Below are 12,736 nucleotides of genomic sequence, written 5' to 3' on the forward strand. Positions count from 1 at the left end.
TTTTTCACTCGTAATCAAAAGAATTCAAAATGAAACAAAAATAAGATATATATATTTCCCATTAGGTTAGGAAAAATTAAAAAGATTGATAAAATGTAGAATTGGTTTGTGTGTGTGGGAAACTGATAATGTTATACATATTGGTGGGAATGTAAATCCATATGGCCATGTTGTTGGGTAATTTGGCTCTACTCCGTCAAACTTTAAAATGCAAATATACTTCGATGTAGCAAATTCACTTATAAAAATGCTTGTACATCTTAACAAGGAGACTTATACAAGGATGTTTATAGTTTTAAAAGATTGTAAACAACTCAATGTCCATCTGTAGTGAAAGGGTTATATACATTATCATATCTTTTTGCTATGAAATACTACTCAGAAGCAGGAACAAAATGAGATAGGCCTGTCTCTACTGACATAGAGAAATCGCTAAGATATTTTTTAGATTAAAAAAGGCAAGTCACATAAAATGTATAGAGTATAATCCAATTTTTATAAAGATAAAACATCTCAAACTATGTGTTTGCAAATGCATAGGAAACTATGTGTTTGCAAATGCATAGGAAAAAATTTGGAAGAATGTACATAAAACTGTCAGCCTTGAGGTTGCTTCTGGGGAGTAGTATAGAACAGAGAGTGTCAACTATACTTCTGTATAGAAGTATTCATGTATTACTTGAGTAATTAAAAAACATTAAAAAAAGAGTGAAAGTAAGGAAGTGGATTTAAAAGTTTCTCACGTTTGAGATGTGAAAATGCAGATGGGAGAGACAGGAAGTACAGGAAATGAATGTATGGTAAGGTAAGTAACATTCTAAGTACTCTGACACTATGTATTTTTTAGAAAGCCAGTAATGCTTCAATTCAGAAGTTTGTGCAGGATCTTATATTAGTTAGAATTCAATCAGGAGGGCAGTTTTATGGTATGAGAGATTTTTTAAAGAATTAGACCTCTTACAATTGTGAGAGGAACATATTGCAGGAGGAAAATAAAGGTCTACAAAGAGGAGTTCAAAGATCACCAGAAAGGTCACTAATCAGCTCCCATGAGGTTGAAAGAGTTGGAGCTTACAGGATATTCTGGAAGCTAGGCATATCAGTCTGCTAACATTAGGTCATGAAGCAGGGATGATGTAGAAAATGATGCAAGATTTTTGGCTTTCTATGGTGATACTGCTTCTGCGAGGTTGCAGTGAAGCATCTGGTGATGGGCCTGGGGTTGCTGTTGGTCAGCAGGACTAATAGGAAGAAAAGCTAAAGATGGAGCAGGAAAAAGTGAAGAGAAACTGGAACCTGTCTACACTTCAGTTTCTGTCTCTCAATACTTATAACTAAAGATGGCATTTTTTAGTGTAATGGCTACTGCTTTACAAATCTTGTACAACCTCACTTTTGGCCAACTACAAGCAAGTACCATCCAGGGAAGAGGATTGTGGGAAATGTAGTTCGTAGTGTACTAAAGTTTACAAGAGAACATACTAGGAAAGTCTTTATTCAGTAACCACTGAAAGCTAATAGGGGCACTGTATAAGCTGAAAAATATGACTGTGTATTCATACTGAAGCTGGATTGAAAAGAACACATATCCCCTGAACTTACAATAAAAGTAGAATGAAAAAGAAAATAAAATGATTTTAAAAATGCAGATTGTTTAAAAAAAAAAAAAAAAGAAGTCTTAAATTTGTAGCCTTCTTTGAAAGCTGGGCCAGATTATAGCCCCTTTGGTCTGGTTTTGTGAAGATCTGGGCTGCAAAGTTGTTCCAAAGCTCAAGGATTAGCAAGAAGTGATCCATAATGGTAATTCATTCATGTCATTCAGTCAGCAAATATTTATTGGAGTCCCTACTATGTGACTGGTGCTGGCTAGTGCTGGGGATATAGAATGAGCAAAACTAGGCATGGTCTCTGCCCTTCATAGTTTCCATTCCCATTCTGATTCTAGTGGTTGAATCACAAATGGGGCGGTACATTTATAAGCAAATGTAAATATTGTGATTTTGGTAAGTGCAATGAATGAGCATGTTACAATGGGATTGGGGGGAGATTTGGGAAGTCAGGGAAGAGCTATTTGAGCTAAGATAGAAGGAAAAGTAGGAGTTTAGATTATAGGCTATGCTGGTGATCATAGTGGGAAGAAAAGTTCAAGGTGCAATTTTCCATGAGAAAATTGCATAGATCTCTACTGAACAGAAGCTGAGAATGAGAACTGGGAGTTTGTGATGGTTGGTAACTGCAGCTCAATGGCAGTTTGTACTGAATGGGTCAGTAGGCTATCCTGCAGAGGGTACTCATTGTCTCAACAGCAAGTTTTGGTTGGGTTGGCAATTGAGTTTTTCGGTTCAAGAATTAGCTGAGGGTGACAGCCTCCTACCTACAGTTCCATGGGAGCTCAGAATGGCTCCCTCTCCTGTGATGGGGGATTTAGATGTAGGTCAAAGCCCAGCCATTTCTACCTTTTTGGCAAGCCAAGAAGTTCTAGAGTGGCAGATGTGATACTGCCTGGTAAAGCATATACAAAGTGTATGCTAGCAAAGTTTCTTTTCCAATATTAACTTGAGGAATTCTTAGGGGGCAGGTGGGGCAAGATCTCCAGCTACATCACCAATGTCACATAAAAATATGCATGTTCTTGACCCTAGTTGGGTGACAGGATGTCATTGAAACCATGGGTTCTAGGCAAAGTGATATCAAGCCCTCAGTCTCTGATAGGGAGTTTGGATGAAGGATGAGTTGGGATCCATGGAGCCAGGGTAAATGTAGAGTTGTGAAAACCAAAAATATGAGCAGAGCTAAAACTTGTGCAGGAAAGCCAAGTTTCCAAAGCTAGGAAGGGAGTCTTGAAAGTCACCAAAGGCCCAGAGTCAGGTATGGATATATATGTACTAATTCAGAAGCCTGGCACCCATGAGGTGATAGTGAATTTCAGAGAAATAGTGGCTAAGTATAGCAGCAGTGGTGGTGGTGGGCATGTCTGCAGCACCTGTCTAGAAAGACAGGTGCTGGCCACTAGGTGGTCTTTCGTCATTGGTGGTGAGGTCAGGTGTTTGTGGAGCATTTAGTTAGAAATGTCTTTGCTATTTAATGTGTATCTGCAAATTCTTAGTTGCTGATGTGTGAAGAGATAAGGAGCTAGCTAGATTGTAAATCAACTATTTTATTGTGCAAACTGTTTAGTTCAGCTGATTTTGTTTTGATAGAAATACCTTCTCAAGGAAGGCAGTGGGGTGGTGACTTCCTTACATCATTCTGGCCATGCTTCTTATCTCATAGTTGACCATCATTTTGAATAACTCCAGATATACCTTTGGGCTGTAGTAAAACTTGCGAGCCATTGACATATTTGCAGTATTTGAACCTGTGGAGTAGATAAGATTTCTTAGAGACCAAACAAAGAGTGAGAAGAGGAGAAGTCAAGGAAAGGATGCTGAAGGATATCAACATTTTTTAATGGTTCATTCACTGTGCTAAGTACTTTACATGCATTATCTCATTCAATTCCTATAGTAGCCCTAGGAGGTAAGTATTATTATTCCCATTTTACACATGAGCAAACTGGGGTTTATGATTACACAGCCATGGTGGCAGAGCTGGTAGTCTAACCCAAGTTCTGAGTCCAGAACCTGTGCTCTTAATTGCTAAGATCTAACAAGGAGCTTGCTGTAAGCAGGGACCAGAGAGCCTCTTAATAGCAGTTTCTTCTGAGAGAGAGGGTGCTCAGGGGAAGAACCAGATGACTGGACCAAAATGACTTGCTGGATCAAGCAGGTCTGAAAACAAGGAAAAGGGATTTGAAATGGGTTTATGAGAGGCAGCGTCTGGGCACACACCAAAGACAGTTGCTGATACCTAAAATGGACTTGTTTTTGGATGGGGTGGGTTTGTTGCATGAATTGTCTTGACTTGCTTTTCTGGATACAATGCCTGGTGCATAGCAGGGTGCCCTGGCTTCAAGAGCCAAGTATGAAATGAATGGTTCCTGGATGTTGGAAATATTTGGTAATGTCAAACTAGCTTAGTTGGAATGTTATGAGATTATTCCCTTGGGGCAGGGCCCTGAAGGGGAAGAACTGAGAACCTAGCTGGGAGAGACCTGAACTTTCTCCAGCCTCAGGGTATACGGTCATCTTTGCTCTGTAAATGGCTCTTACCAAATAAAAACGAGGTAGGAAGGCTTCTCAAGAGCTTGGTTTTATGAAAGAGATCAAACTGCAGTTTTCTATTATCTATCCCAGCAGGCAAGAAGCCACATACCTCCTGGGAGCCTAGAACAACAAACAGCAAACCTGACTTTCTCTAAAGAAGAAAAACCGCCTTGATATGTAGCTAGCAACTGTGGTTCAGACAAAGTGAATAAGACCTATTCCTACTTTATTTTCTTCAAAACACACATGACTACATGATAACACATTTTAGATTAATTTGTTGTCTCTTACCCCCCACCACCCTGCCTTCAACTTTCAACTGCCCTACTAGACATTCTTTTTTTTTTTTTTTTGAGACAGAGTCTTGCTCTGCCACCCAACCTGGAGTGCAGTGGCACGATCTCGGCTCACAGCAACCTCCGCCTCCTGGGTGCAAACAGTTATCCTGCCTCAGCCTCCCCAGAAGCTGGGATTACAGGTGCCCGCTACCATGTACGGCTAATTTTTGTATTTTTAGTAGAGACAGGGTTTCACCATGTTGAGGCCAGGCTGGTCTCAAACTCCTGACCTCAGGCAATCTGCTCACCTCTGCCTCCCAAAGTGCTGGGATTACAGGCATGAGTCACTGCACCCGGCCTTAGACATTCTTTATGGTGGCAGGAACTTTATCTTGTTCACTTCTATGGTACTATGCCTAGAACAGTGCCTGGCACATCATAGGTCTTCAATAAATATCTGTTGAATGTATGAAGACAAAGATAGATGGATCATGGAGGAGGGGGAAGAGAGGCCCATACCCGTAGAGATACTTATGAGAAAATGAAGAATAGTTGTTAAAAACACAGACTCATGAGTCAGACTGCTTGGCTTGAAATTCTATGCAACTTTGGGCAAGTTAGTTAACTTGTGTCTCAATTTCATCATTTGGAAATGGGATATTATTTCATCATGCTGTTGAAAAGATGGAGTTAGCTAATAGGTGTAAAGCACTTAGAATAGTGCCTGGCATATAATTAAAAGCTAAATAAATGTTTGCTATAATAATAACTATTATTATTTTGTTTTAAAATTTTTTGTTAAATTGATTATTTCTTTTCTAAAATTTTTATTTAAGGTTTAGAGGTACATGTGCAGGTTTGTTATATAGGTAAAATGCATGTTGTGGGAGTTTGGTGTACAGATTATTTTGTCACCCAGGTAATAAGCATAGTCCAATAGGGAGTTTTTTTTAATCCTCACCCTCCTCCCAGCCTCCACCCTTAAGTAGGCCCTGGTGGCTATTGTTCCCTTCTTTGTGTCCATAGGTACTAAAAGTTTAGCTCCCACTTATAAGTGAGAACATGTGGTATTTAGTTTTCTGTTCCTGTGTTAGTTTGCTTAGGATGATGGCCTCCAGGTCCATCCATGTTGTTGCAAAGGTCATGATCTCATCCTTTTTTATGGCTGTGTGGTATTCCATTGTGTATGTGTACCACATTTTCTTTATCCAGGCTACCATTCATGGGCATTTAGGTGGGTTCCATATCTTTGCTATTGTGAACAGTGCAGTGATGAACATGTATGTGCATGTATCTTTATACTAGAATGATTTCTATTCCTTTGGGTATACACCCAACAATGGGATTGCTGGGTCGAATGGTAATTCTGTTTTAAGATATTTGAGGAATCGCCACACTGCTTTCCACAATGGCTAAACTAATTTAGATTTAGACCAACAGTGTATAAGCATTTCCTTTTCTCTGCAACCTTGCCAGCACCTGTTATTTTTTGACTTTTTAATAATAGCCATTCTGACTGGTGTGAGATATTATCTGTATTAGTTTGTTCTCACACTGCTCTAAAGAACTGCTCAAGACTGGGTAATTTATTAGAAAAGAGGTTTAATTGACTCACAGTTCTGCATGGCTGGGGAGGCCTTAGGAAACTTACAATCATGGTAGTAGGGGAAGCAGACATATCTTACATGGCAGCAGGTAAGAAGCATGTGAAAGAGGAACTGACGAACACTTATAAAACCATCAGGTCTCATGAGAATTCACTCATCATCACAAAAGCAGCATGGGGGAAACCACCCCCATGATCTAATCACCACCCACCAGGTCCATCCCTGGACAAGTGGGGATTATGGGGATTATAATTCAAGATGAGATTTGGTTATGTACACAGACCAAACTGTATCAGTATTTCATTTTGGTTTTGATTTGCATTTCTTTAATGATCAGTGATGTTGAACATTTTTTCATATGCTTGTTAGCTGCATGTTGTCTTCTTTTGAAAAATATCTATTCATGTCTTTTGCCCACTTTTTTCACAGGTTGTTTGCTTTTTTCTTGTAAATTTGTTTAAGTTCCTTGTAGATTCTGGATATTAGACCTTGGTCAAATGCATAGTTTGCAAATATTTTCTCCCTTTCTGTAGGTTGTCTGTTTACTCTGTTGATAGTTTATTTTGCTGTGCAGAAGCCCTTTAGTTGAACCAGGTTCCATTTGTCAATTTTGGTTTTGCTGCAATTGATTTTGGTGTCCTAATTGTGAAGTCTTTGCTAGGTCCTATGTTCAGAAGAGTATTTCCTAGGTTATCTTCCAGGGTTTTTTTTTTTTTCTTCTTCTTCCAGGGTTTTTAGAATTTTCAGTTTTACATTTAAGTCTTTAATCCATCTCAAATTAAGTTTTATATATGGTGTAAGGAAGGTGATATGGTTTGGCTGTGTCCCCACCCAAATTTCATCTTCATTTGTAGCTCCCATAATCCCCACATGTTGTGGGACGGACCCAATGGGAGGTGACTGAATCATGACGAAGGGTTTTTCCTGTGCTGTTTTCATGATAGTGAATGAGTCTCATGAGATTTGATGATTTTATAAAGGGCAGTTCCCCTGCACATGGACTCCTGCCTGCCGCCATGTAAGACATACCTTTGCTCATTCTTCATCTTCTATCATGATTGTGAGGCCTCTTCAGCCATGTGGGATTGTAAGTCCATTAAACCTCTTTTTCTTTATAAATTACCCAGTCTTGGGTATTTCTTCATAGCAGTATGAAAGTGGGCTAATACAGAAGTTGTCCAGTTTCAACCCACATATGGCTAGCCAGTTAACCCAGCATCATTTGTTGAATAGGGAGTCCTTTCCCTATTGCTTATTTTGGTCAAATTTATCAAAGATCAGATGGTTGTAGGTGTGTGGTATTATTTCTGGGCTCTCTGTTCTGTTCCTCTAGTCTATGTGTCTGTTTTTGTACCAGTACCATGCTATTTTGGTTACTGTAGCCTTGCAGTATAGTTTGAAGTTGGGTAGTGTGATACCTCCAGCTTTGTTCTTTTTGCTTAGGATTGCCTTGATTTTCTGGGCTCTTTTTTGGTCCCATATGAATTTTAAAATAGTTTTTCCTAATTCTGTGAAGAATGTCATTGGTAGCTTGATAGGAATAGCATCAAATCTGTAAATTGCTTTGGGCAGTATGGCCATTTTAACAATATTGGTTTTTCCTATCCATGAGTGTGGAATGGTTTAATATTTATTTGTGTTATCTTTGATTTCTTTCAGTAGTGTTTTGTAATTCTTATTCTAGCAGTCTTTCAATTTCTTGGTTAGCTGTACTCCTAGTTGTTTATTTTATTTTATTTTATTTTTTTTTTGCTATTGTGAATGGGATTGCATTCTTGATTTGCCTCTCATCTTGGATGTTATAGGTGTGTAGAAATGCTACTGATTTTTGTACATTAATTTTGTTTCCTGAAACATTGCTGTAGTTGTCTGTTAGCTGAAGGAGCTTTTGGGTCAAGATTATGGGGTTTTCTAGATATAAAATCATGTCATCTGCAAACAGGAATAGTTTGACTGCCTCTCTTCCTATTTGGATGCCCTTTATTTCTTTCTCTTGCCTGATTGCTCTGGCCAGGGCTTCCAATACTATGTTGAATAGGAGTGTTGAGAGAGGGCATCCTTATCATGTGCTGGTTTTCAAGGGGAATACTTCCAGGTTTTGCTCATTCCATGTGATTGGTTGTGGGTTTTTCATAGATAGCTCTTATTATTTTGAGGTATGTTCCTTCAATGATTAGTTTGTTGAGGGTTTTTAACATGAAGGGATGTTGAATTTTATCAAAGGCCTTTTCTGCATCTTTTGAGAAAATTATGCGGTTTTTGTCTTTAGTTCTGTTTGTGTGGTGAATCACAATTATTGATATGTGTATGTTAAACCAATCTTGCATCCCAGGGATAAAGCTTACTTGATGATGGTGGATTAGCTTTTTGATGTGCTGTTGAAGGACATTGGCCTTAAGTTTTCTTTTTTTGTGTGTGTCTCTTCCAGATTTTTGTAACAGGATGATGCTGGCCTCATAGAATGAGTTAGGGAGGAATCCCTCCCCTCAATTTTTTGGAATAGTTTTGGTAAGAATGGTACCAGCTCTTCCTTAAACATATGGTAGAGTTAAGTTATGAATCCATGTGGTCCTGAGCTTTTTCTTGCTGGTAGGATTTTTATTACTGATTCAATTTCAGAACTCATTAATCTGTTTAGGGATTCAATTGCTACCTGGTTCAATCTTGGGAGGCTGTATGGTTCCAGGAATTTATCCATTTCCTCTAGGTTTTCTAGCTTGTGTGCACAGAGGTGCTCATAAGAGTCTCTGAAGAATTTTTGTATTTCTGTGAAGTTGGTGACATCACCTTAGTCATTTCTGATTGTGTTTATTTGGATCTTCTCTCTTTTTTAAATTAGTGTAGCTAATGGTCTATCTATCTTATTAATGCTTTCAAAAAACCAGTTCCTGGAATCATTAATCTTTTGTATCATTTTTTTGTGTCTCAATTTTCCTTCAGTTCAGCTCTGATTTTGGTTATTTCTTATAATCTGCTAGCTTTATAGTTGGTTTGCTCTTGTTTCTCTAGTTCTTCTACATGTGATGTTAGGTTGGTAATCTGGGACCTAACTTTTTGATTTGTGTGTTTAGTTCTATAAACGTCCCTCTTGATCAGGAAAAATAACTAATGGGTATTTGACTTAATACTTGGGTGATGAAATAATTTGTAAAATAAATCCCCATGGCACAAGTTTACCTATATAACAAACCTGCATATATACATCTGAACTTAAAATAAAAATTAAATAAAAAGAAAAAAAGAAAGAAAACTATAAATATACTTCCTTCTTACACTACTTTGGTTGTGTCGTAGAGATTCTGGTATGCTGTATCATTGTTCTCATTACTTCCAAAGAATTTCTTGATTTCTGCCTTAATTTGATGATTTATGCAGAAGTAATTCAGGAGTAGGTTGTTTACTTTCCATGCAATTGTATGGTTTTGAGTGATTTTCTTAGCCTTTCTTTCTTTCTTTTCTTTCTTTCTTTCTTTCTTTCTTTCTTTCTTTCTTTCTTTCTTTCTTTCTTTCTTTCTTTCTTTCTTTTTCTTTCTTTCCTTTTTTTCTTTCTTTCTTCTTTCTTTCTTTCTTTCTTTCTTTCTTTCTTTCTTTCTTTCTCTCTCTCTCTCTCTCTCCCCCTCCCTCCCTCCCTCCCTCCCTCTCTCCTTCCTTCCTTCCTTCCTTCTTTCCTTCTTTCCTTTCTTTTCTTTTTTTTGAGACAGAGTCTTGCTCTGTTGCCCAGGCTGGAGTGCAGTCGTGCAATCTCAGCTCACTGCAACCTCTGCTTCCTGGGTTCAAGTGCTTCTCCCACCTCAGCCTACTGAGTAGCTAGGATTACAGGCATGCACCACCATGCCTGGCTAATTTTTGTATTTTTAGCAGAGAAGGGCTTTTGTCATGTTGGCCAGGCTGGTCTCAAACTCCTGATCTCAAGTGATCTTCCTACCTCATCCTCCCGAAGTGCTAAGATTACAGGCATAAGCCATCATGCCCAGCCCCTTAGCATTGATTTCTATTTTTATTGCACTGTGGTCTGAGAGTGTGATTGGTATGATCTTTTTTTTAATTTGCTGGGGATTGTTTTATGCCCAGTTGTGTCATTGATTTTAGAGTATGTGCCATGTGCAGATAAGAAGAAGGTATATTCTATTCTTTGGTTGGAGAGTTCTGTAGATGTCTGTTAGGTCCATTTGGTCAAGTGTAAAGTTCAGGTCCTGAATATCTTTGTTAGTTTTCTGTCTTAATTATCTGTCTAAAACTGTCAGTGGGGTGTTGTATTAGTCTGTTTCACACTGCTATAAAGAAATGCCTGAGACTGTGTAATTTATGAAGGAAAGGAGTTCAATTGACTTACAGTTCCACATGGCTGGGAAGGTTTTAGGAAACTTACAATCATGGAAGAAGGCAAAGGGGAAGCAAGCACCTTCTTCACAAGGCAGTAGAAGAGCAAACGAAAGAGTGCAAATGAAGGAGCAACTACCAAACAATTTCAAAACTATCAGCTCTTGTGAGAATTCCCTCAGTATCATGAGAACAGTACGGGAGAAACTGACTCCATGATCCAATCACCTTTCATCAGGTCTCTCCCTTGACATGTGGGGATTATAATTCAGATTACAATTCAAGATGAGATTTGGGTCAGGACACAGAGCCAAACCATATTCTGCCCCTGGCCCTTTCCAAATCTCATGTCATCACATTTTAAAGCACAATCATGCCTTCCCAACAGTCCTCCAAACTCTTAACTCATCCCCGCATTAACTCAAAAATCCAAGTCCAAAGTCTCAGCTGAAATAAGTCAAGTCCTTTCCACCTATGAGCCTGTGAAATCAAAAACATGTTAGTTACTTCCAAGATACAGTGGGGGTACAGGCATTGGATAAATGCTTCCTTTCCAAATGGGAGAAATTGGCCAGAACAAAGGGGCTACAGGCCCTATGCAAGTCCAAAATCCAGCAGGGCAGTCATTAACTCTTAAAGCTCCAAAATAGTCTCCTTTGACTCCATGTCTCACATTCAGGGCATGCTGATGCAAAGGATGTGCTCCCATGGCCTTGGGCAGCTCTGCCCCTGTGGCTTTGCAGCCCTCTACTTTACAGCCCTCTACTGCCCCCTCCCAACCCACTGCTTTCATGGGCTGGTGTTGTGTCTGCATCTTTTCCAGGTGCACAGTGCAAGTTCTTCATGGATCTACTGTTCTGGGTTCTGGAGGATGTGGCCTGCTTCTCACAGATCCACTAGCCAGTGCCCCAGTAGGGACTCTGTGTGGGGGCTCCAACCCCACATTTCCCTTCTGCCCTGCCCTAGTGGAGGTTCTCCATGATGGCTCCACCCCTGCAGCAAACTTATGCTTAGACATCCAGGTATTTCCATATGTATTAGTCTGTTCTCATGCTGCTTGCACCTTCTGAAGCAATGGCCTGAGCTGTACCTTGGCCCCTTTTAGCCACAGCTGGAGCTGGAGTGGCTGGCTGGGATACAGGATACCAAGTTTCTGGGCTGCACAAAGCAGCAGGGCCCTGAGCCCAGCCCACAAACCATTTTTCCCTCCTAGCCTCCCAGCTTGTGATGGGAGGGGCTGCTGTGAAGGTCTCTAACATGCCCTGGAGACATTTTCCCCATTGTCTTGGTGATTAACATTTGGCTCCCCATTGCTTATGCAAATTTCTGCAGCTGGCTTGAATTTCTCCCCCAGAAAATGGGTTTTTCTTTTCTGTTACATTGTCAGGCTGCAAATTTCCCAAACTTTTATGTTCTGTTTCCCTTTTAAACATAAGTTCCAATTTTAGATCATCTCTCTCAAGTTCAAAGTTCCACCAATCTCTAGGGCAGTGGAAAATGCCGCCAGTCTCTTTGCTAAAGCATAACAAGAGTGACCTTTGCTCTGGTTATCAGTAAGTTCCTTATCTCCATCTGAGACCACCTCAGCCTGGACTTCATTGTCCATATCACTGTCAGCACTTTGGTCAAAACCATTCAACAAGTTTCCAGGAAGTCCCAAACTTTCCTATATCTTCCTATCTTCTTCTGAGCCCTCCAAACTGTTCCAACCTCTGCCCATTACCCAGTTTCAAAGTCACTTCCACATGAGGTTATCTTTATAGCAGTACTCCACTCCCTAGGTACCAATTTAGGTGTTGAAGTCTCCCACTATTATTGTGTGGTTATCTAAGTCTCTCATAAGTCTCTAAGAACTTGCTTTATCAATCTGGGTGCTCCTGTGTTGGATGCATATATTTAGGATTGCTAGGTCTTCTTACTGAATTGAAACCTTTAGTATGATGTAATGCTCCTTTGGGTTTTTTTTTTTTTTTTTTTTATCTTTGTTGGTTTAAAGTCAGTTTTGTCTGAAATGAGAATAGCAACTCCTGCCTTTTTTTGTTTTCTGTTTGCTTGGAAATTTTTCTCCATCTCTTTACTTTGAGTCTATGGGTGTCACTGCATGTGAGATGGGTCTTTTAAAGAAAGCATACAATTGGGCATTGCTTCTTTATCTACCTTGCCACTCTGTGCCTTTTAATTGGGGCATTTAGCTTATTTACATTCAATGTTAGTATTGATATGTGCAGTCTGATCCTGTCATTATGTTAGTAGCTCATTATTATGCAGACTTGTTTGTGTGGCTGCTTTAGTGTCACTGTTGTATGTACTTAAGTGTGTTTTTGTAGTGGCCAGTAACAGTCTTTCCTTTCCATGTTTAACACTCCCTTAAGTGCTTCTTGTAAGG

The sequence above is a fragment of the Macaca nemestrina genome, chromosome X, assembly GCF_043159975.1.
Source record: "Macaca nemestrina isolate mMacNem1 chromosome X, mMacNem.hap1, whole genome shotgun sequence".
Lineage (NCBI taxonomy): Eukaryota > Metazoa > Chordata > Mammalia > Primates > Cercopithecidae > Macaca > Macaca nemestrina.